Raw genomic sequence first — 25,213 nt, 5'->3', positions numbered from 1 at the left:
CTGAAATATTCTAATTAAAAAATGGAAATGAAAAATATTTTTTTTTTACATTTTTTGTGTAATATATTTTTAGAGCTTAACTTTTATATTCATCACTGGACAATAAACAGTTTCAGAAAAGGCAGTATTCAGAACCTAAATGCCATACTCTGGAAACCATACTCAAACCATGCTGGCAATTAGCTAAAATATCTGTAAATTACTATTTACAAATGCATCCAATAACACTTCAACAATCTCAGTTAAAGGAACCAGAATTTTAAAGCTTTCACCTCTAGACAGAACAAATCAACCATACGGAAGTTCTTGGCGCACCTTTTAACGTAGGTACATTCAAACTGACTGCACCCAATGTAGCGGCCCTGCACTGCACCTTCTTTAATGATCTTTCATGTTTCCTTACATCAGTATTTCAAAGTAATGCAGCTGTTTCCTGATATACCAAACATTTTGTTTCTGTTTTTCTTTGGATTTAAACCTCAGCCATTACTTATTCCCTAATTTGTTTTGGTAAAAGTGATTCAGCATTGTTCTTCTGTGCTTCAGTAGGATGTCGAAATAATTTTCAGCATGAAGAAAATTGGAAGTTACAGTTGTCTACATTGGCTGAAGTGAGAAGGGAAAAGACCATCTTTAGCATAATTATTATTATACAAAAGTATAAACACCACAACAAAATGGAATGAAAGGGAAAGTACAGTGCCTCACGGGAACAATACCATATGCATCCAGACGATTGGCCTGCAGCTGTGGAAAGTGGGCATTGTACTATTGTCCTTTAATTTGTGCATTCTGTACATGGTAAATTTATATTATAACATGCGGTTTCCTTACTTGGAGAGAGCACAGAGGATGTTGACTAGGGTGGCAGCTTTACAGGGTAGCCTTGGGTGCTTAGTAGATTATTTTTTTTCTAAGAAAAATTAAATATCTCCCCTGTGCCACCACTGTATTTGAAGAGAAAGTCTCCGGCAGCTATGTTGGGGTATGTGAAAAGGTTAGGTCCAGTCTGGTTTATCACTGATGGAGATGCATATTCTGCTGCTAAATACAAAGAAATCCTGAAATCCATTAATCCATTAAAAGGGGAGCCAGAGAACAAACAGACCTCTTCAAACAGTGGAAGGAAGACAAAGCTATTGATCGGGCCACATATCATCACCTCTTCCTCGGGAAACCCCTCCATGCATATATGGACTTCCCGCAAGGAAGGGGTCCCTCTCATACCCATTGTCAGCAACATTAACTCTGTGACCTACAATGTGGCAAAATACCTAGACAACATTCTGGTCCCTTTGGTTGGAAATACAGAGCATCACATACAGAATTCCTTTACTAACAAAATCCAAGGGTTGGTACTGGCCACAGAAGAAACCATGGTATCTTTTTTTGCAGAGGCTGTTGAAATAGTGCGAAGAGACAACACCCTTGACAACAAAACAAAGCTTAACCCAGAGCAAGTATGTTTGTTACTGGATCTATGCTTAAGTATGACCTATTTCAAGGATAAGTTCTACAGGCAGAAGTATTGATATGCCATGGGATCGCCAGTTTCCCCATTGTGTCAAACCTGTACATGGAGGAAGTGGAAATAAAGGCCCTGGATAGCTGCAAAGCAATCACTCCCATTGGTCATTGGTTCCGATATGTGGACGACACCTGGGTTAAAATACACACACAAGAGGTACAGACTTTCACTGAACAAAGTGGACCACAACATCAGGTTTACACAAGAGGAAGTGTAAGATAACACACTGGCTTTTCTGGATTGCTTGGTAAGAGAGGATGGAAAGCTGGAAATAGAGGTCTACAAGAAACCTACCCACATGGACAGTACCTGCTGTTTGACTCCCACCATCCACTAGATCACAAACTGGTGGTTATAAAAACTCTACATCACAGAGCAGATAAGATCCCCACCAGCACAAAGGCTAAGTTGAAAGAGATGGAACATCTCAGAGGGGCCTGAAACTTTCTACATTCTTACAAAAAAAAAAACCACAGCCCCTCTTAGTGTTGTGTTTTACATATACTCTTCATGGGGGTTTTCATTTACAGAATCCTTAAAGGGATACTGTCATGGGAAATTTTTTTTAAAAAAAAATGAATCAGGTAATAGTGCTGCTCCAGCAGAATTCTGGTCTGAAATCCATTTCTCAAAAGAGCAAACAGATTTTTTTATATTCAATTTTAAAATCTGACATGGGGCTAGACATATTGTCAATTTCCCAGCTGCCCCAAGTCATGTGACTTGTGCTCTGATAAACTTCAATCACTCTTTACTGCTGTACTGCAAGTTGGAGTGATATCACCCCCTCCCTTTCCCCCCCAGCAGCCAAACAAAAGAACAATGGGAAGGTAACCAGATAGCAGCTCCCTAACACAAGATAACAGCTGCCTGGTAGATCTAAGAACAACACTCAATAGTAAAAACCCATGTCCCACTGAGACACATTCAGTTACATTGAGAAGGAAAAACAGCAGCCTGCCAGAAAGCATTTCTCTCCTAAAGTGCAGGCACAAGTCACATGACCAGGGGCAGATGGGAAATTGACAAAATGTCTAGCCCCATGTCAGATTTCAAAATTGTATATAAAAAAATCTGTTTGTTCTTTTGAGAAATGGATTTCAGTGCAAAAGTCTGCTGGAGCAGCACTATTAACTGATGCGTTTTGAAAAAAACATGTTTTCTGATGACAGGATCCCTTTAAATGCTACGGCCAGTAAGTGAACAGGGCTATTTTTTTTAATACTATAGCATTGAGTTAGCAGTTAGCAGGCATCATATTTTACAAATCAGGAAGTAAAAGCATTACGTACAAGCAACAAAATGTTTTGGAAAACATACACATACACAAAAACACATAGTCTGATGTTACTTCAAATAAGGTCACTGACCTCACTGATGTATCATTTGTGCTCTACCAGAAAGCAGATCTCTCATAAGAGATTTTCTTCACATGCCCACTATAATGACTTTGGGCCAAAGGTCCTGTTGGAAGTCTAATAGCATCATTACTTTTCTATAATAATATATTCTTTCCCAAGAATTTGAATTAAGATATTAGCAATACAAATAATTATACAATGCTTGTTTAGTTGCCTCCAGGTTATTCTCTCAAAATGACTGAAATGAACGTGATGCATTACTGTTATACAGTAATTGTTGGCCCCTGTGTAGGCCCCTCCTATACAAATATTCTTATTAGAACCTCTGAGCAGTATTTTTATAGTGCCTGTGATTTTGCTCCATGTTTCTGCTTATGAGTTTTAGAAAGAAATGAAGGATGGTAAACAGTGTTTAATTATATTACACACAGAGATTAGTTATGGGCGAATTTGCGCCGTTTCGCTTAGCCGAAAAATTCGAGAATTGCGCGCGAAATTCGCGAAACGGCGAAAAATTCACGGTTTTTTACGCCGTCGCCCGTTTTTTGACGCCGGCAAAAATTCGCCGGTGCCAAAAACGGGCGCCGGCGTCAGAAACGAGACGCCAGCGCCGTTTCGCGAATTTTTCGCCGTTTCGCGAAATTCGCGATTTTTTCGGCGAAGAGAAACGGCGCAAATTCGCCCATCACTATTTGACGCCAGTGTCTTTTTTATCTGACGCGCCTAGTGATGTCATTGCGCTTGAAGTAAATTTCAAATATTTAAAGGGGCTGTGGCCAATTCTTTCTTGCCCAACGTAGGTCTATTTGAAACTGGGTGCGATTCTAGTCTGTTTCTCTGTTCTTGTCCCATGCCTGTTCTTGACTATACTTGTATTGCTGCCTGAACCGACCTTTGCCTGTATTTGACTATTCTTCCGGATCCTGACTTTGTACTGCACCATCTGATTGGTTTGACCCCAGCTCGTGTCCTTGACTACGCTTTTGGTTCCTGATTCTGTACTGCACATCTGACCCAGCTTGTTTTATGACTACGCTTTCTCCTGCTGCACGTTGCGGTTTTCTTGCCTGCCCAGAACTCTTACCCTGGTTCTCTCACTTTAAGACCTGGCAGTAGCAGAGGGCTCCTCCCAAAGTGAAAGGCTGTTATAGGCAGAAGCGTGAGCCATGATCAGATCCTTGACGTCTGTTCTGAGTTTGGGAAACCATACGTAACACATTTGCAGACAACTACTAATTGCTTTAGTGAGAATGACCCCAGTTAACACAAATGATAGTAGACAACTACTGAGCCAAACGTTTTATTGTGCACATTCCCATATTGGAAATGATTAAAGGAGAAGGAAAGCTACGGAGGCATTTTATTGCCAATAGATAAGCTGCAATAGTGCAAGCTAGAATGCTATATTTATTCTGTAGAATGTTTTACCATACCTGAGTAAAAAGCTCTAGAAACTCTCTGTTTGTTTAGAATAGGAGCTGCAGTATTAATGGGGTGTGACATCAATTCCTGCCTGAGTCTCTCCCTGCTCTGGGCTCAGATTACAGTAGAAAAGGGAGGGGGTGGGGAAGAGGAGCAAACTGAGCATGCTCTTGCCCAGGGCAATGAGGTTTATGCTGAAGGCAGGAAGTCTGATACAGAAGCCCATGTGTACACAATAGAAGGAAAGAAATGCAGTGTTTCTTTTGACAGGGGACTCAGAGCAGCGCTACTTTGGGGCTTTACTGGTATATTTAGATGGACCTTTCTGATCAGGCTTACTTAGTTTTAACCTTTCCTTCTCCTTTAAAGGTTTTTCCTTTTTCTCTTTTCATTGTTTACTTCTTTTTTTTTTTTAAACCAGAGTACAAATATTTTAAAGCTTCTGCATACAGAGAAAAAGTCTTTAAAGGGAATGCCCACCACTATAGATTTTTCTTTTGTTTGCATAATGCATGATAATGTAATTCTAAGTAGCTTTCCAATACACATTCATTAAAAATGTCAATGATTCCAGTTTTTTGTAAGTGTAATTGCAATGGAAAGCAGATTGTCTCTTACAATTCCCTCCTGTTCTTTTCCTGACTACTCACACCAGTACAACATTGTATGCATTCAGCCAAGAATTCAGTTCCCACAATGCTTTCCATGATGTGAAGTTATGTGAAGGTGCTGCGCCAATGACGCAAGTTGAAAACTTTCCTCAGGCGGCAGTGTTACCAGGGGCAACAAAAAGCTACTCCTGGTAACTTTAAAAGGCAAATTTCTGGATTTTTAAACTCTCTAACCATGCACCCCCAACCCACTCCAATGCAGGAAAGGTAAGTACTGGGGGTGAGGGGGCAGTTTTACCTAACCCAGAAATGGTCCTGCCACCAAGATGGGACAGTAGCGATAGAGCAATCCTCTTCCTTTGTTCTTTCTTCATTCAGGAGTGCATGCGCAGTAGAGTTAAAAGACATGCTTTCACAAAAAAGTCATCTTTTTTGCTCTCCTGCACATGCAAGGGCTGGATTTTGAAGAAAGAAGAAGGGAGGAAGAGGATTGTTCACTCACAAGTGCTCTGGGCCAGTGCAGTTTTCTACTAACAGGAGCACCAGTCTGGGGTATCAGGTAAGTCATTACAATCCTTGTGGGTGCCCTAACATTTGGCACCCCCTTGGATTGGAACTTTCCTTCTCCTTTTATCTAATAAAATTACATGAGATTCAGAGTTCATCTACAGAGATTGCATTTAGAGAAAGCCATTTATTTCAGTGTTAAAAGTTGCATTGTTTGCCAAGCAAGACTTAGCTTTAGCAGCATTTGAAATTCAGCATTCTTCTTTACTGAACTAAAGTTTTGCAGGACATTTATGGACATGTGTCTCATTTCACATACTTTTTTTTACTTTTTTTACTGGCCTGTCAACTATGCTTTGCCGAAGTTCATATTTGTAATCATAAAACCCCCAATTCTACAAGGTTTAGAAACAGACAATGGTAAGGCAACCAACAACCACAGTAAGACAACCAGCAATGGTTAAACTGCCTGATTTTGTCTTACCACTGCAAATTCATCTACTCAAATGGACGCTATAAAGCCACACTGATGTAACTACAAGCATTTATTTTTTAATTCTGTTTTATACAACTCCCTGTGGAAAAATGCAGAGTCAAATACTTAAGCAAGAACCCCCATGATTCATTGCGCTCTAGTTCTGTTATGGTGTTATTAAACTCTTGGTCTAAGGTAGTGTCTGCCATGATGTAACATGGATTTGCTAATGGTTCTGAAAATGCAAAATATTTAACTATTTGATAGACAGGTATGGGATCTGTTATCTGGAAACCTGTTATCCAGAAAGCTCCAAATTACAGCAAGGTCATCTACGGGAAGGTCATCTCCTATAGACTTACCATATCAACCAGGTAGTTTAAATGACAGACTGGAAGATGAATAGGAGAGGGCCTGAATAGAAATATAAGTGTAGGGATGTGAAAATCTTAGACACCCTTACACATTACAGACAGGCACACCCCTAGTAATATGGACACCTCAGTGGGTCCTTATGGGGACCTTGTGCTATGTCATCCCTGCAGTTCTCACAGTGGATGCTAGATGGCACTGTGGTATAATATAAAAGGGCTTGAAATCCATGAGGTAGAAACCATTGCTGCTGAACCTTTCCTCTGTTAGGCCACAGAGGTTAGGGGTGGTGGAACTCAGCCTGAGTATAGTGAAGTGATAGTTATACCCTTTAATAGATCACTCTAGGAGTGATAGATAGGGTATGTAGTTGAGCAGCTCAAAGCTCCGCCGAGGAGATTAGAGGGATTAAGATCCCGGGTATTACTGCCCCCATAGTAGGGCCTATGTGTTAAACTCAGGGAAGTAAGTGTTTCTGAGTTCCACTTAAGGTAATCCTGAAGATTGGGGAAATACCTTCCAACAAGCTGCATTGTTCTCTACATGTACTCCTTACTCTTCAGAGAGTTGTTCTATATTCATACAGTGAGTATATTGTGTTACCGTGATTAATCTCTGTTTTACTCTATGTTCCATGCTCCATGGTGAACTCTGGTTTTTATTAATAAACTCCGTTTATTGTTTAAGCAAATAAAACTACTGGCGCCCAATCTCTTGTGCATTGCACACAGTTACACTACACCCTGCCTCCACCCCGCTGCGAAGGCTTACCCCTGAGAAAGAGAGCTCATCTGTGGTTGCAGCCCACAAAGGAAAGTAGCTAAAACTGCCCTCACATAAAGCAGTTTACTATAGCGCTACATAAGTAATACAACTAAAAAATAACATTGAAAATGGTAGCTGTCTTTATTTTGGTTGATTGGGTCAGTAACCACTAAAAACTAGACATAATTTAAAACTGCAGTGGAGGAAGAAAAATGACTAAAAAAATAATAAAAATTAAAACAATTCATCCAATGAAATATTCAATTTAGTATCTGTGTATATTTGTTTAATAGGGTTATTACATATTGGGGTGACATTCACTGATATTTTAATGTATGGGTGTCACTAAGCCTACAGGGGAATTACTGTATTACTGCTAATACATGCAGACGGCATAGCCTGGTTTGCTAGGTGTAATAGAGTCACTAGTATGTTATAAAAATGCAGCAGCATAACTATAATACAGCAGAGGTCGTGGGAGACCCAGAGGACAGGGGGGCCCAGAACTCCAGGGTTTGCTGTTTAGTAGCCCCCCTCTAGAGTGGGCACCCTCGTACAGCCATTCCCTAATATTTTTCTTTACGGCAGGCCCGACACTTTCTAGTTAAGCCATTATAAATATGCATAAAATATATGCATAGATCACTAAATTAAGAATGTATTTCTATTAAACCTCATGTCATTAAATAAAAACATTAATATCTCAACACACATTCAGCAGATGATTGATTCCCCCTTCTGCAACTGATTACCATCATTCATGCCCTTTGGGGCTGAGGATATTTGTACAGTCTGTAAATAGTGGTATAATGCCTATAATTTATTTACCAAGATGGGTTGCATGCATTTATTTTGCCAGAATAACATACACAAGGTGATCATTTGTTTAGAACAATTCTTGTAATTAATAAGCAACAGCTTTAACCCTTAATTAGAAATTCAATAAGTCAAACTCCCAGGAGAACTTTTAGAATCTTGGACAGATTGAAAATTGAGTCAGCAGGTGGCCAGGATTAGTGGGAATTGAATTTGAAGCTTGTAATAATGAAGAACACTTTATTCAAATTGATAGTTCACCTAATGGAATTACTGCTATATAAATGATTGGCGTCATACAATCAGATTCACATTCAGCAGCGGTTGTGCAATATTAATACCTCAAAACTATACAAACAACGAATGTATCACACTTCAGGTGTACTCAGGGGGAAAGAGAAGCTCCATTACGCATACCACAACATATTCCACATGTAATCCTAGAAAAACCTAATACATAAAGATTAGAAGCATGTCACTCTTAACATTTGTAGAAATATTTCACTGTATTAATTGGGTATTTATTTCTAGAAAATCATATCAATAAAATATAAACTGGAGAAAAAAGTCAATTGTGTAATAGGTTGTTATTTCAGGACTCCTAGCACTTTTGGCAGGAACAGGTCATATATAGGGATGAATGTTTTCGTGAGTGTTACCCCAGAATTGTGTCCCCAGGCCCAGATTTGTAGCGAGGCCACAAAGGCCTGGGCCTAGGGAAGCAGAATATTAGGGGCGCTTCAGTAATCTTCGGGTCTTCTTCCTTCCCTTCGCCAATTTCCGTCACTTCCAGCGCATGCACAGTTGTCCCTAACTGGAAGATTGCTCCAATAGTGCATGCACCAATACGGCACTCGCTTTACGAAGATTACTGAAGCACCGTAGATGGCGCCCGTGAGCTCCGCTGCACTCACTCTGCCTGTGTCAGTCAGTCATTCTAGAGGGGGGCCAGCAGAGGGGGGCCAGTGGGGACTTCACCATCACCATGGGCGGGGTTGAATTCTCCTTTAAGTCTGCTAGAAAATCATGTAACATTAAATTAACCCAATAGGCTTGTTCTGCTTCCAATAAGGATTAATTATATCTTAGTTTGGATCAAGTACAAGGTACTGTTTTATTAGTACAGAGAAAGAGGAAATAATTTTTAAGAATTTGGGTTATTTGGATAAAATGGAGTCTATGGGAGACAGCATTTCTGTAATTATGAGCTTTCTGGATAATGGGTTTCCAGATAACGGATCCCTTACCTGTATCTCTATACCTTAAGTCTACTTGAAGATAATTGAAACAGTAACTAAACTCAAAAGGATTGCTTTGTTACCAATAAATAATTATAAATTAATGATGAGTGAAAAATGTCACCATGTACATATTCGTCGCAAAATTCTGTGTTTTCACCAGAGGCAAAAATATTTTTTGAGCAAAAAAAAAAAAAAAACAGAGTTACTTAGGGGCACATTTATTTAGCTTGAGTGAAGGAATAGAATAAAAAAAACGTAGAATTTCGAATTATTATTTGGCTACTTCGACCTTCGACTTCGAATTGAACGATTTTAACTAAAAATCGTTCAACTATTCGATCATTCGATAGTCGAAGTACTGTCTCTTAAAAAAAAAAAAAAATTTCGACCCCCTACTTCGCCAAGTAAAACCTAACAAACCTCAATGTTAGCCTATGGGTAAGGTCCCCATAGGCTTTCTAACAAATTTTTGGTTGAAGGAAAATTGTTCATCATCGAATTGCGGTATATCCTTCGACTTCGATATTTGAAGCCGAAGGATTTAACTTCAACATTCGAATATCGAGGGTTAATTAACCCTCGATAATCGACCCTAAGTAAATGTGCCCCTACGTGTTGTAGTAGATACCATTACCAGCCGACCAGAGGCAATGTCAAAAATCACAGCCGTTTAAGTAATTGACATCATGGGAGACATTTTTTATATAGAAAAAGCAGTTGTACCACAGTGCATAGAAGGTTCTCTAACAATGTAGGTCATGTGTGTAGCAGTATACTGAGAAAAAACTGTGTGTGATTTTGCCCTCTTATTGACTTCAATGCAAATCAACTAATTTTAACTCCACTTTGCTCAATACAGTCAACAAGACTTGAAAGTAAGGAAAACATTTTTATTGTTAGCCCTACTGCAGAAGCAAGGTGCCATCAAAACAAAATGCCCATAGACTCTAATTTAGAAAAAAAGTTTCCCAAATTGTTTTAATTTTGGAAATTTTCTTGCAAAACAGGACAGATTCGCTCATCACTATTATAATTTTATCTTAGTCGATATCAAGTGCAATGCACTGTTTTATTGTTACAGAGAAAAGGGAAATCATTTTTAAAATATTTTATTATTTGATTAAATGGAGTCTATGGGAGATGGTTTTCCCATTATTCTGAGCTTTCTGGATAATAGGTTTCTGGATAACGAATTCCATGCCTGTATACGTCAATCTTTCGTAATAGAATATATATAATAGAAACCTTTTCTTGGTCCACAGCAAGGTTTCTAGCCAATGTAAAGCATAGCACTGTTACATTATTCAGCTGAGTCCTTTCAACGGTGCATGGAGGAAGGGAACGGTGTTGTTAAACTATAACTTTTCTGCTGCAGTCAATCAGGATATTAGGGAGGAGAAAGGGAGGGGTGATATCACTCAAATTTGCAGTACAGCATTAAAGAGTGACTGAAGTTTATCAGAGCACATAGTCACATGACTGGGGGCTCCTGGGAAACTGACAACATTTCTAGCCCCATGTCAAATTTCAAAATTAAATATTATAAAATCTGTTTGCACTTTTGAAAAATGGATTTCAGCGCAGAAGTCTGCTGGAGCAGCACTATTAACTGTGTTATGAAAAAAAATGTTTTCCAATGACAGTGTCCCTTTAAGGAATTTACATGAAGCATGAATACCTGTTATAGGAATTAATATTATTAGGAAAAATGGAATTAGCTGCCTAGAGGTTCTCACATTTTTTCAATAATATCATTATTAACATGATGATTATCAATGTTACAGTGCTAAAAGGACTGAATGTATCATGGATGCTATTATAGATTTTATATGTCTCTCTATGAAGAGACCCATATAGAATACCACAGGGTCCTTTTCATTTGAGCTATTCCTTAGCAGTAAAGGAATCAAAACTAATGAGTTTCTGGGCACCCTGTTATTTGAAGAGTTCTCCTGTAGTGCCCCAGTACTATTTTAAGCCTTTGACGATCAAATACCTTGAAAGTAATGATGGCCGAATTTAGGGTGTTTCGCTTCTCTGAAAAATTTGTGAATTTCCCGCAAAATTCGTGAAACATTGGCAAAACGGCGTCTCGTATTTGAAGCCAGCGTCCGTTTTTGACGCGGGGTCCATTTTTGGATGCCGGCGCACATTCGCTGGTGAAAATGCGAATTTTGCTGCAAATTCGAGCCTGGTGAATAAATCCGCCCATCACTACTTGAAAGCTGAAATGCACTCCTGACCTTGACAAGACAATAATAGCTACCAAAAATCACGTTATTTTCGGCATATGTTTGAGCTTAAATAGGATTTTTGAGATAAGATAGAAATAAATGACACAGGTGACGCAAGCTTGATGTTAATGCAGATTAATGGCACAGGGCAAATCCTGAATTTAGAGCTGAAATTGATGAATAGCTTCTGTATATCAGCTCTAAAACTGAACTGACATTGAATTAACAATATGTTTGTATTGGAGCTCTCAATATTTTCTCTTTATGATTCTTTTATTTCATCCTCAGTGACAGGCGCAGGCTTTAAGCTATTAAATTTAACACCGTTTGCATGTGTTAAGACAATTTATTTTTAATTATACAGTTTAAGTGTATGCCTTATCCTGATTGCTTGGATGCTGATGGTGTATAAGAGACTCTCCAGCAACACCGTAGAAATGCTCACCAGGATCAGAAATCCTTCAGATACCAATCAGTTCCTTTTATACCCTGCAGTTGGAGTGAGTGCTTTGCTTCTGTCTCTTTTATTGCACATTCACATGTTCCCAAATAAAAGTAAAATAGAGTTTGCTAAGGTCACTGCCTTAGTTCTCTTTTTCCTCCTATATGTTATATATTTCTTATAAACACTGGCATTTTTAGTGCAGCTCCCAAATTCTCCATCTGGCTAATTGAAAGCGTATGAAATTGTTTCAACGGCAAAAAAAAGAAAGATGAATATCACCACAAAAATGAAAGCCAACGGCATTTACTAGACTTTGCGTGACAACTACTCTAAATTTCTTTTGTTAAATAAATGCAAATTGCTTCATTTAAAATACGCTTATTTGCACCTCACTTTAGGGCAATCAAATAGAAAATCTGTTTGTCATGTGACTATCTGTTATTGTTATGAGCTTACTGAACAACCTTTCCTGGGCAACCCTAAGCAAAACGCTCTAGCACAGATGGGTTAAGTGTTTTCATTTCCATTTTGCAAAATGCTGTCCTTTTTTAATTTATGCTTTGTCTGACTGGAGCACCAATTGATCTGCTAAAGCGTTCAGAGAAACATGCAATCTGCAGTAATTCTTTCATCTCTGCAAAATAGGTAATACATTTTTTCTTTGCCATTCATAATGAGTTTGGCACATAAGCATAAATCCCAGAGATTGAATGTGTTTAGGAGATGAATGGCATAGGTATCATTTGGAAAGTGGGAAGCTAATGTTTGCTTTTAAAATGCAGAACTATTATAATATTGGGCAGTTGTTGACTGTGATTTGGGAGCTACACTAAAATGCATAACACTTCAGTGATGCCCTGGAGATCTTTTTAAGCAGGTACAGGTATAGGATCTGTTATCTGGAAACCTGTTATCCATAAAGAACCAAATTATGAGAAGGTCATCTCCCATAGACTCCATTTTATACAAATAATCCAATTTTTCAAAATGTTTCCTTTTATTTCTCTGTAATAATAACACAATGGGGATCATTTATAAACTTTGCGCAGGGCAGATTGTTTCGCACAGTGAATATATTTGCCCTGCACATAATTACATTTATAAAGCTGAATAATGTGCAAACAGAATTGGAATTTTTTTTTTCACACTGAGAATATCTATAAGAGCTTTTTAAATATGGCAAAAATCGCAACTTGCAAATATTATGTGCACACACTGAGTTTGAATTACGCCATAACTTTGGTGATATATTCACAAATAAGTTAAGAAAAGTGCAAATTTAAGCTACTGTCAACGCTATTTTTGCGCAAAACAACCTCGCACACTGGGTGCACGCACTCAAACACCGGTCTCATTTGCGAGCCATATTCTCAATGCAAATTCACAAAAACCGGAAAGACGGACACAGCAGTGCTATATTTTAGCGTTCAGGAAAAAACATAGGTAATACAATCAATTGCGAATAAATATGCACTGCACAAACTTTATAAATTACTCTCTCTGTGTTTAAATCATGCCACAACTTTGGTGGTGGAGAAAATATTCACAAAACAGTTTTGTAAATTGCGAATTTAAGTTACTGTCAATGCTATTTTCGTGCACAACAACCTTGCACAGTGGGTGCATTCACACAAACAAAATTTATTTTCAATGCGAATTCGCGAAAAATGGAAGTTGCGAATTTAAGTTAGTCAACGTTATTTTCACACACAACAACCTCGCACAGTGGACGCATTCACACAAACACCCGTCTCATTTGCAAGCCATTTGCGAAAATGTATTCTTAATGCGAATTCACAAAAAAAAAGAAAGACGGGTAGGGTAGTGCAATATATAAGCGTTCAGGAACAAACATGGGAAATACAACCATTTGTGAATAAATAACTTTATAAATGACCCCCAATACCTTGTACTCGATCCAAACTAAGATATAATTCATCCTTACTGGAGGCAAAACAGCCTATTGGATTTAATGTTTAAATGATTTATCAGTAGACTTAAAGGGCAAGGAAAGACTTTTTTTAAATTTAAATAGTTGGATACACCTCTCCCAGGTCCTTTGTTTTTTGAAATACCTATTGTAAATGCAGTTATTCCACCTTGTAGATTTCCCTTCATGCACCGGTCACGTCCACTATTTTAATCCGGTACTCGTCACCAAGCTCGCTTCTGTTCATCTGCCCATGTGCAAACTTTCCCTGTCTGTATCATGTGCTCCAGGAGATGAAAGAACATTCACAAAACAAAGGATGTGCACATGCACCAAAACAAAAGAATACCTATTGCGCATGCGTGGTAGTCTTGGTCTTGAGACCAGTGCAATGATTTTTGGGGTAAAGTTATCGCTATACTCTGCAGTTTTTGGAAATAATCGGCAACAGATCTTTTAAACAGAGCCATGCTTCAGCGAAATTGTTCCACTGTTGGCCTGCAATTAGGTACTCCTTTCCCAGCACTCATTATTGTGTTTAGCCTTTCCTTGCCCTTAAAGGTTTGAAGATCCAAATTACAGTTTATCTGGAAAACCCCAGGTTCCCAGCATTGTGGTTCACAGGTCTCATACCTGTATTTTGATTCTAAATGGAGTGGTTTAATAAGTTGCATTTTTGCCAGATTTTGTATTTCAGATGAAGGAATATAGATATATGTATGTGCCACTGTTTTTCTTGAGCACAAAGCTAAATATGTTCCATGGAAAAGCAAGGTAGATATCCAGCAATGAATTAATTTGTACTGGAGATACTGAGCTTTAATTAGGATTAAATGTGTAGATGGAGGCCCTAGGCCTTTCGTGCAAAGGTCACAGACCACGGAGTTATAATTTGTCATGTCCAAATCAACAGGAAAATTGAACATTCCTGAAGTGTGACTATAAGGCCACTGGAAGGATATCTTTAGATTGCAATTCCCAAAGTGCATCTTTGTTAATCTGATTATATACCCTTTCTTCTTTGACGTGTCTTTCATCCTGTGTGGGCTAGGGAATGGATGTGGAATTCATTTTTAAATCTGATGCCTAAGCACTGTAAAGAGAGCATTTGGTTTTCAGCCTGTAATTTTTAAATCATACTATTTTTCTAAATTTACTTTATTGAAAGTCTTGTGAGACTGTGTGAAAATCGGGGTGAAGGTTGACCTAAATTCAGATGCGAATTTGCACTACGGAACATGCATTAATGTAGTTAAAAATAAAAGCAGTGTTGCTGATAATTAATGCATTCTTTCCCAAATAAAAGACAGGGCTGGCTTATTTTATATATTAGAGGCCTCAACAATAATTATGTCTGGTTTTAAGGGCAGAAGGACATATATGAATGAATAACAACCTTACACGTAGCGGTATGAATGTGTTCAATTTCTGCTCTATTAAGGCCCTTATATTAAGCAGCACATTAAAGCTACATATGAATGCATCCGATAACTTGCTATCAAGTTGCCCCTTCACATGGTTCTCACATGGCCCTCATAATTCTTTTATGAACTTGATATAATGAAATGGTAAACAAGGGCTAAGAATCATGGTACAGCCAGCCTCTACAGCAGTATTTCTCAAATTGTGACCATTAAAAATTGTCTTGGATCATTCTTAATTGTTTTCCTGTACCAGACCTGCACGACTTTCCAATTCTTAGTAGTGATGGGCGAATTTGGGGCGTTTCGATTTGCCGAAAAATGTGTGAATTTCCCACGAAATATGCGAAACGGCAAAAAATTCGCGTTTTTTTTTAATGCCGGGGTCCGTTTTTGGTGAAATTGCACCGGCGTCGAAGAAAACGGATGCCAGCATCCATTTTTTTTGACGCCGGTGAATTTTCGCGGTGGTTTCGTGAATTTATTTGCTGGCGGCGAATTCACCGCAAATTCGCTCCTGCCGAATAAATTCGCCCATCACTAATTCTTAGTAGTCCTTTGACAGTACGGTACACTATTGATTGCAAAAGCACTCTCCAACATTATTGCAAAAAATCTTATCTGCTGGTATAGTTTGATGATATAGTTTGATGCTTTGTTTTTACTGTAGAAAAAAATTGGTGAACTGATAAAATGAGTATGGTTGTACAAAAGAAGATCTTTACGTGATTTGACCACCCAGGTGCTAGGCCAAATTAGGCTGAGATTGGATCAAAATGGGAACTTGTGGTGATCCACTGAGAATTACTGCGTCAAGGACAGCAAGTCCAACAAATTGTCTAAATCATAGATATCTGACAAATCTATATCTAAAAAATTGATCCAAATGCCAGATAGATGCCTACCCATTGATCCAATCTCAGACACAGACCTCGTTTGCCAATGTCATTGTGTTTTGGGTTGAACAATGGGAGGACAAGAGTAAAATGCAAGTCATCCTTGAAGAAGCTGCATATAAATAAAGCCTTCAATAATGTGTGCTACTGAATTATCCAAAATGAAATGCTGTTATTTTTATTTTTTTTAACTCAGGTGAGAATTTTATTTGTTGTAATAAAAAAAATACACACACAGGTATATCAAACATTTCAAATATCACACAAATGTTACAAAAGGGTTACAATGACAAGTCATTTCGTAAAACAAATTCTCCATTTCTCTGAACGTACGATAAACATAAGAGTTTATACATTTTCCAGAATCCACAACTGCCATATTTTCATATTTTGGTCAGAGTTATTGTTTCGCCTAGTTGTTCCACATTACACATGTTTTGAACCGACTTTTCCCAGTCTGCATATAGAGGGGGGAGCTGAGATTTCCATAATTGAGCTATAAGTTTACGTGCTTGAAATAATATTTTATGTAGTATTTTTTTTGCAGGGTGAGTCAGCTGATGAGGTGGGTCAATACCAGAGATATACCATTTGGGGTCAAGTGGAAGCTCAAAGCCTAGGATAGTGGTAATTCGTTTTTGTATCTTGGCCCAATAGTCATTTAACACAGGGCAGGATCAGAACGTGTGAAGTAAAATTCCCTCCGCTGCGTTACACCTAATATAGGTATCTGGAATATCAGGGTTGATTTTGTGCAGCCGAGATTTTGTATAATACGCCCTGTGTATCAAGTACAATTGCAAAATTCTATATTTATATATGGGTGAAATAGACAGTGGGGTCAACAACACCTGGGTCCATTGATCGTCAGTTATAAAGTCAATGGAGTGTTCCTATTGTCCCCTTGCTTTTAGTGAGTTGTTCCGTAAAATCAAATTCTGTAGTTCTTTGTAGAAGTGGGTTATAGAGTGCCTGGAGAGTTCTCTGATATCCCCCGCCGGCCCAGTCCCGGTCCTAGATTGGCCCCCGAACGGCAGTAAAAGTTTTTTGGCGCTGTTGCGCATGCACGCGTTGGGGCTGACGTTCGCGCATGCGCATTGGGGCTGACGTTCGCGCATGCGCACTCGTTTTTGCGCATGCGCACTCGTTTTTGCGCATGCGCACGGGGCCCCCGAGGTTCACAACCCGGTGGGCCCCGACTGCGCCAGTCCGACCCTGCTGATATCAATTGTTCCATTATTGAGGAGGTACCAAACTGCAGGCGCTTGGATTTATTCAGTCTGTAAAGCGCAGCTCTCACTTTGTGGTATATTAGCCACTGAGAGTTGGGCAATGAATATGTTTGTCTTAATTCGTTAAAGGGAACCATGCCGTTATCAGACCAAACCTGGCCTATAGACCACACCCCTGCCTGAATCCACTCCTTTGGAGTGGACAGTTTATCTAGAGGTGCCAGTTTACAGTTAGACCATAAAGGGGTTTGCAGTTCTAGTACTGCTGGTTGGACCAGTTGGAGAGACCATTGTAAACAGAGTTTTTGGGATTCCACCAGGAAGTAATTACTTATCATCTGCTTTGTCCTATACAGGTTCAGGGCCAGAATGGCATAGAATGGTGGGAGATCAGTTTTTAATAAACATTGCCAAAGCTGATATAGAGCGTCCTCAGGCTGAGCATTTTTCAAAGTACGGATTTGTGAGAGTTGGGCTGCGAGGTAGTACAAGTGCATGTCTGGGAGGGCCATGCCACCATCAGTTTTGGGTCTTTGCAGCATTTTTATGGACAGTCTGCATCTGTTTTTCCCCCAAATAAATTGCCGAAAGAGGGATGCCAAGTGGGCAAAAAAAGGGCCTTGTATCTTAATAGGCGCATGCCCCAGAATTTTTGGGGCAATCGCCATCTTTATAAGTTGTATGCGCCCAGTCGGACCCAAGGGGAGGAGTTCCCATGCTTGGAACTTGGCTTGAGCTCAATGAAGTAAAAAAAGGATATGGGTATTGCAATGTGAATTCCCAAATATGTAAATTTGTCAAGCAAATGTAGTTTTGTGCAATCAGGGTTCAGAGGGCCAGAAATGCTGTTATTTTACTAATAAGTCCCTCCATCTGAAATTAGAGCTACCACACATACAAGGGCACATGTACATGCTAGGTTTCACCATTAAATGAACAGATAGAGGTTTGTGTGTTATTCCCACAATCATAGATTTTTCATTTCTGTATCTGTTTTCTTTAAGATCATGGTGTTTCCATTTATAGAAAATTCAGTTCACAGCAACACATATCATTTTGGATTTTTTTTTCTGAAAGTTGATATTATTATCACATAACAGCAAACCACCTCTAAACATGCCGCTGACAAAATTCCTGTAGTATAGTGAGTGACATAGCATGGAATGATTCCAGGAAACCTAGTGAGTGCATTCATCATATGCATAATGGAATGATGGCATGGCAGCTGGGTGCTAATAAAGTAGGATGGTTTTTGTTTCTGAACAGGTGATCTGTATCCCATTGTAGCCTTGGCCAGCAAGGTTCTTTCTAATAGATTTGGATTGTTTCCTTGAATAAATGACACTCATGCTTTATGAATTAATCATTTTTCCTTCCTGAGGTATCTAACACTTTAGGAAGAGAAATTAAATGCATCATGAAGGGAATTCCTTTCAATATTCCATAAGAGGTTTGAAAATGCCAAGAGAATGGCAATGGCAATTATTTAGAAATCTCACAAATCACATTAGTCCTTCAAACAAGCTTAGTCTTATTCGTAATGGACTAGTATTGATCAGTCATAGTAGCAGCTGGTAATAGGGCACTATCAAATGTTTTGTTTGTGTCTTAAAACTTTGAAAGAGACAGAGAATTACAATTACATAATGAGAAAATATGGCTTGGAAAACATTGTAGCATGTTTTTAGGTTGGTATTGTATTGTAAGCTAAGACTGACTATTATGAAAATCATAGTAATATGTATATATGCAGAAGTGTATAGAGTTCTATAAATCACACAACTGATTGCAACCCTTTCAAATAAGACACAGCGGGACTTTGCCAAAAAAGCAAAGACTGTTGATTTGTGTTTATTCATTCCAACCCCCTTCTAAGAAAGTTGCTTTAGAGTGCATTGTGAGACAAGAAGAACTATGGGATCCTTGAGTAGGGCTGCTACCTTTTTGTGCAGATAATACTGGCCTTCGGGTTGGGGTGGGTGGGTGATGATGTCATTCAGGGTTGGGGCTATGATTCAACTGGGCATGGGAGGAGGAACGAGTGAATACAGCATGGCAATGGGTAGGGTGGAGGCAGGCCTCTGTTCAAAAAGGGAATAAACTACCATGGAGAGGGGCAGTGAAGGGAGGGATTTATAGGCAGGGTTACCACTCTTACAAATTTAACAGCAAATATATTGCTGGTAATTTTTAATACTGGCTCTGGCCTTAGCTGGTGATTTGGCTAGGCTGGCAACCCTATGCCTGATTAGGAACCTGTTAGCTTAATGCCTTTTTATTTCACATTCTTTCACATTCAGTTTTCTTGGTGTTAAGTAATCTACTACTTGGGTGCTGCAAGGGTTTATGCATGTGGTCAGACACCTTAATTAGGGCTTCTATAACTGTGCAGACAGATCAGGTAAAGAAAAGAACAGGTGGAAGTCCAGATTTAGGTTCAAGTCAAGCTCTGGATTGGAAAAATGAATTCAGTCCAGTTAAATCCAAGGTTAAGGCTAGAAGCAAACAAGCCAATCTCTATCTAACAGGCCAGTGTCAAGAAAATTAGCCAACAAACATGATCAGGAAACAGACTGAAGTGATAAGCTGAAATATTTCACAGGATACACAAATACATAGTTACATAGTTACATAGTTAAATTGGGTTGAAAAAAAGACAAAGTCCATCAAGTTCAACCCCTCAAAAAGAAAACCCAGCATTCATACACACACCCCTCCCTACTTTCACATAAATTCTATATACCCATACCTATACTAACTATAGAGCTTAGTATAATATTAGTATAATATACTGTAGCCTGGAATCTGAGACCTATAATAGGCACAAAAAACAGGAAGATCAGGTCAGGGCCGGGCCAAACTAGCCAGGCACCCTAGGCAACCCGGTCGGCTAACCCCACCCCCACCCGCTCTTGCGCTATAAAATAGGGGATGGCAATGAAGGGGAAGGTAAGAGCAGGGGAGGGAGGGTCAGAGGGAAGAGAGGTGGAGAGAGGGAAGAGAGGGACAGCTCCTTCTGCAAGAGCTGCAGAAGGGAGCAAATTCGGACTAGGGGTAGGCAGAAGAATCTTGAACAGGCACCTGTCCAGTGCCCTCACAGCATTGCTCCCTAGGCAGGTGTTTCTTCTACCAACCCCTAATTCTGGCCCTGGTTCAGATTAAGGTACCTGACCCTACTGACCTAAAGAGGTCTACAGTGCTATAAATGGAGCAATCATGTTACAGAAAAAGCACAGGAAAGCTTGATACTAAGGGGCAAATTTACTTATGGTCAAATATCGAGGGTTAATTAACCCTCGATATTCGACTGTCGAAGTTAAATCCTTCGACTTCGAATATCGAAGTCGAAGGATTTACCGCAATTCGTTTGATCGAACAATTAAATCCTTCGAATCCATCCATCGAACAAATTTTCTTCGACTAAAAAAAGATTGGAAAGCCTATGGGGACCTTCCCCATAGGCTAACATTGACTTTGGTAGGTTTTAGGCGGCGAACTAGGGGGTCAAAGTTTTTTTTTAAAGAGACAGTACTTCGACTATCGAATGGTCGAATATTGGAACGATTTTTAGTTCGAATCGTTCGATTCGAAGTCGTAGTCAAAGGTCATAGTAGCCAATTCGATGGTTGAAGTCGCCAAAAAAAACATTCTAAATTCGAAGGTTTTTTTATTCTATTCCTTCACTCAACTAATTAAATGCCCCCCCCCCGTATACAGGTATACTTTAGCAGATTGATATTGATAAATCAGAGATTCCCTATATGGATTTTTGTAGATGGGTTTTCTGTGGGAAATCCAACATCAAATTTCCAAAAGCAAGTTGCATGCTACTGCAGATTTTGAAAAAAATTAAACTTTGACCTGTAATGATAATAATATAATATAATAAAATACAGGGGCACATTTACTTAGCTCGAGTGAAGGAATAGAATAAAAAATACTTCGAATTGGCTACTTCGACCTTCGACTACGACTTCAACTTCGAATCGAACGATTCGAACTAAAAATCGTTCGACTATTCGACCATTCGATAGTCGAAGTACTGTCTCTTTAAAAAGACCACCTACTTCCCCACCTAAAACCTACCGAGCATCAATGTTAGCCTATGGGGAAGGTCCCCATAGGCTTTCCTAGCTTTTTTTGATCGAAGGAAAATCGTTCGATTCGAAGGATTTAATCGTTCGATCTAACGATTTTTCCTTCGATCGTATGAACGAAGGAAATTCGGTAAATCCTTCGACTTCGATATTCGAAGTCGAAGGATTTTACTTTGACCCTAAGTAAATGTGCCCCACAATATACTATTGGAAGCATTTACTAATATCAGCTCTCCTGCTTGCCTTTTAAATATTATTATCTCTCACTCACATAAAATGATAGGGATAGCAATTAATTTACATTGGCTTTCCCTGTTGCCCAATCATAGGACTCATATTTTTGCCTGTAAGTTACCCATGCACTTAGATTGTAAGGTCTATAGGGCACGGATCTACTTAGCACTTAATATTTACAACATATCATTTTATTGACTCCTGTTTGTAGTTCTGCTGTACATAAATTGTACATATGTACATTTGCTGTACATATTGTTCTGCTACATAAGTAGTAAGTATAGAAATAAAATATACACACACTCATATATGCATACTGCATATTCCAGGATAACATTCGCAGCAAATATGGAATATATTCTTGGGTTAAATTACAAATTGGACAGTGTGGATGCAAGAAAATAATGCATTAATATACTAATTACTGCATACATAGTGCCATAAAAGGCTAGTTTCATATACACTGGAAAGTGGGGTGTAGGAAAAGGAATATGATAGCTATTAAGGAACTCCTTCAGAAAGCACTACTGTTTGATAAACTCATCAATCTTTCTCATAAAATAGCTGTTTAAAAGATATATTGTTTTATCATGCATTATTGAATTTTAGGTTTGGTGGACTGAAAATAGAACGGATGATTTATGAAACAAGAAACTTGGTTTAAGCATTTGAAATCTCTGGATAAATGAGACAGTCACACAGAGCTAGGATAGTCATGTAAAGTTGGGTTTATCCAGGCTAAAGGACCTCTCTGAAATCTCTTCTCTGGGGGCACTGCCTACAAGATACAGACAAGATCATCACCGGAATCCATTGTCATTGGCTTGGGAAATCAAACAGTCTCCAAAGGTTCTCTTAGCATGACTTTTGCTGAAACGTATATCTAATACAGACTTATTTGTAGCTGCTTTATGGAAACTGCACCTGCCATTGTGACATTGTTTAAGGGAACATTCATTTTAAAATGCATCCAAATATTCCATGTTGTAAAACTGAACGTTTTGTATGGGAAATATATTTTATACAAGCAAAGGTTAATTTTAATTACTAAGTAGACATTTTCTCTCGAAATCATGACTTTCTGCTATCTGGTTGAGAAGTAATTTAAACACTAACAGGGCAATTGACCATTAATCCCATATCTGTTTAATAACAACATATACTAAGTGCTTTATTCAGATGATACATTTTCTTTTACACCTCTTTGTGTAAAATTGTGTCTAAAGACAATATTATCAATGATATGGACATATAACTTGTATGTCATTGGTAACTAAACTGTAGCTATTTGTTTCTGGATAACAAATGCTGGCATTATAAGCATACAGTCATACATTATATTTATATGTTGTCTATAAGATCAGGTTGACAAAGTAAGTACCTGGGGAGAATAATAAAACAAATGAGCTATGTATTACATGCTGCAGAATGGCTTAAATTAAGGAAAAAATACAAACCTAAAACAGCCAATAAGATAATACTAGTAGTTCTCAAAATGCATTAGTAAATGAATCCAGTATTTGTTTATGTAACTGCACATGAAGGACAGAGCTGCACAAATAATTAGTAATAATAACTCCTACTCACTTCATTGTACATAGTACACTTGGAGAAAAGTAACAGGAGTTGTTAAACAACTAAACCTAAAAATAAATACATTTCTACCATATAAACAATGCTGGTGAAATTCAATCAATGAAGTGTGGAACTATACTTGGCAGTCTAACTGATAAAGCATGTTGACAATTGTGTAAATTTAATATAACATACTTCTTTATGGATTGAATTCCTAGGGTAAGGCCACACTGGGCGTTTTAGGGAGATTTGGTCGCCTGGCGACTAATCGCCTCGTCTTTGCGGCGACCAATCTCCCCAAATGCCTTCCCTGACTCACGAGGAAACTTCAGGCGACTTCAGAAAACGAATCGCCGTGTGTGATTAGCGCCGGCGGGGAAGGCGTTTGGAGAGATTGGTCGCCGCAAAGACGAGGCCATTAGTCACCAGTCGACCAAATCTCCCCAAAACGCCCAGTGTGGCCTTACTCCTAATCTTCTACTGACAAAGTTTATAGTCAGGATTAACACAGAAAAGACTTGATTTGGTAATCCATAGTTATTTTCATAATTATTTTCACTAAATGGAAACAATGTATATTTAAATATATATATATCTGTAGGAATGAAAAGTTCTAATAAATATAGATACATTTGCATTTATTACATGCTGAGGTTCACTACGGGCAGGGTAGTCTAATGGGATGTAGAGATAACAGCCATTTTGTAATGTATAAACTTATATTAACTTAATTGTTTTACATTTATAGTGCTCTACCTTTTTTCTCTCCAATGTACATATTTGTGCCCTTATACTTATATGCTATGTATTTCTGTGCTTTCTATATTGCACAAAATGGTTGTTACATAATACTTACCACACATGAGAAAAGGGGGCCAAAATTACAGCAATAAAAAAGTGGAAGATGGGGCCCTTGAGCTCTGCTGTGCTACTCTGCACAGATACTTGAGTTTCACAATAAGGGGCATATTTTTCATTAATGTGCTATGGGGCAAAAGCAGGGACAGGGCACTATGGAGGGTAGTGGAAGGGGCTTTTCCCATTGGGTGGTTTGATTCTCCTTTAAAGGGAAAGGCAAATACAGTATACTGATATAGGCAACAATATCAGATGTAAAATGTAAAGGCAGCTTCCACTAGCATCCTTGATGAAACTTGCCTCACTGAAAAATTGTCTTGCATTCATGTTAATAATTATTGGGAAACCTCTCTCCCTGTCACATGGAGTGTTTGGTGGGGTTGCCAAGTTGAGATACTGGATGCCTATCTAGGCAAAAAGAAGGGGGAAAAGTTCAGTCCCACGGTGGAATGAGATTTGTTAGCACATGGGACCACTGAGGTGGAGTCTGCGTCAGGGGCCTTGCGGCTCCGGAAGCAGGGAGGTCAGGACCAAGGAGGAAGCACTAGGCCGAAAGTCCAGAACACGGTACACAAAGGGTTAATCAGGAGACGTGGTCAAGATGCAGGCAAAGGTTCACATGGCAGGCAAAAAAGTTTCAAAGTCAAGATCAAAGCAGAGGTCAAAGTCCAGGAATCAGTCAAACAGCAACTATAACGCACCCAGGTACACTAGGATTCAGGACTTATAATTGAGCAATGAATCTGCGGTCTGGCCGTCCTTTTATTTTGAGTTTGGCGCTGGCTGTGGGACATCATCGTGCCTGCTGTGAGACACTGGCACCACCGCTACCCACGTGGTAGGCATGGGAGCTCACATGTGTGAAGAACTGGTCTATAACTACAACACTGAGATCTAGTTATTATATCAGTACACCTGATAAAGTTTGGTATCATTATATTAAGGTTAACCTTTATGAAAGATGGGTGATTAAGAGAGCGATAGTTCATGGATAGACGCAACATTCAGCTTATAAACATTAAAGTGCTTTTAAGCACCAGAAAACAGAACATCCTTGGTAGAGTGTTAGAATGTAAATGTATATCAATTTTACTAAGAATCCTTTCAAAAAAGCTTAGAAAGAGTCACTGCTATTTTCTAAATGGATTTTAGTTTTTGCTTTGATGACAGAAAGAAGGACAAATGAAGAGATT

The 25,213-nt window shown here is 38.8% G+C and overlaps 1 pseudogene; it reads left to right on the top strand.

Annotated features, from left to right (window-relative positions):
* The first annotated feature begins 977 nt into the window (after nt 1-977).
* LOC121400935 overlaps nt 978-25,213 on the top strand; it is a 71,606-nt pseudogene continuing 47,370 nt past the window's right edge.

Source organism: Xenopus laevis, chromosome 1L, assembly GCF_017654675.1.
Source record: "Xenopus laevis strain J_2021 chromosome 1L, Xenopus_laevis_v10.1, whole genome shotgun sequence".
NCBI classification, from domain to species: Eukaryota; Metazoa; Chordata; class Amphibia; order Anura; family Pipidae; genus Xenopus; species Xenopus laevis.
Note: the sequence above shows the minus strand (reverse complement) of the source record. Positions and strands in the feature narration are given on the sequence as shown.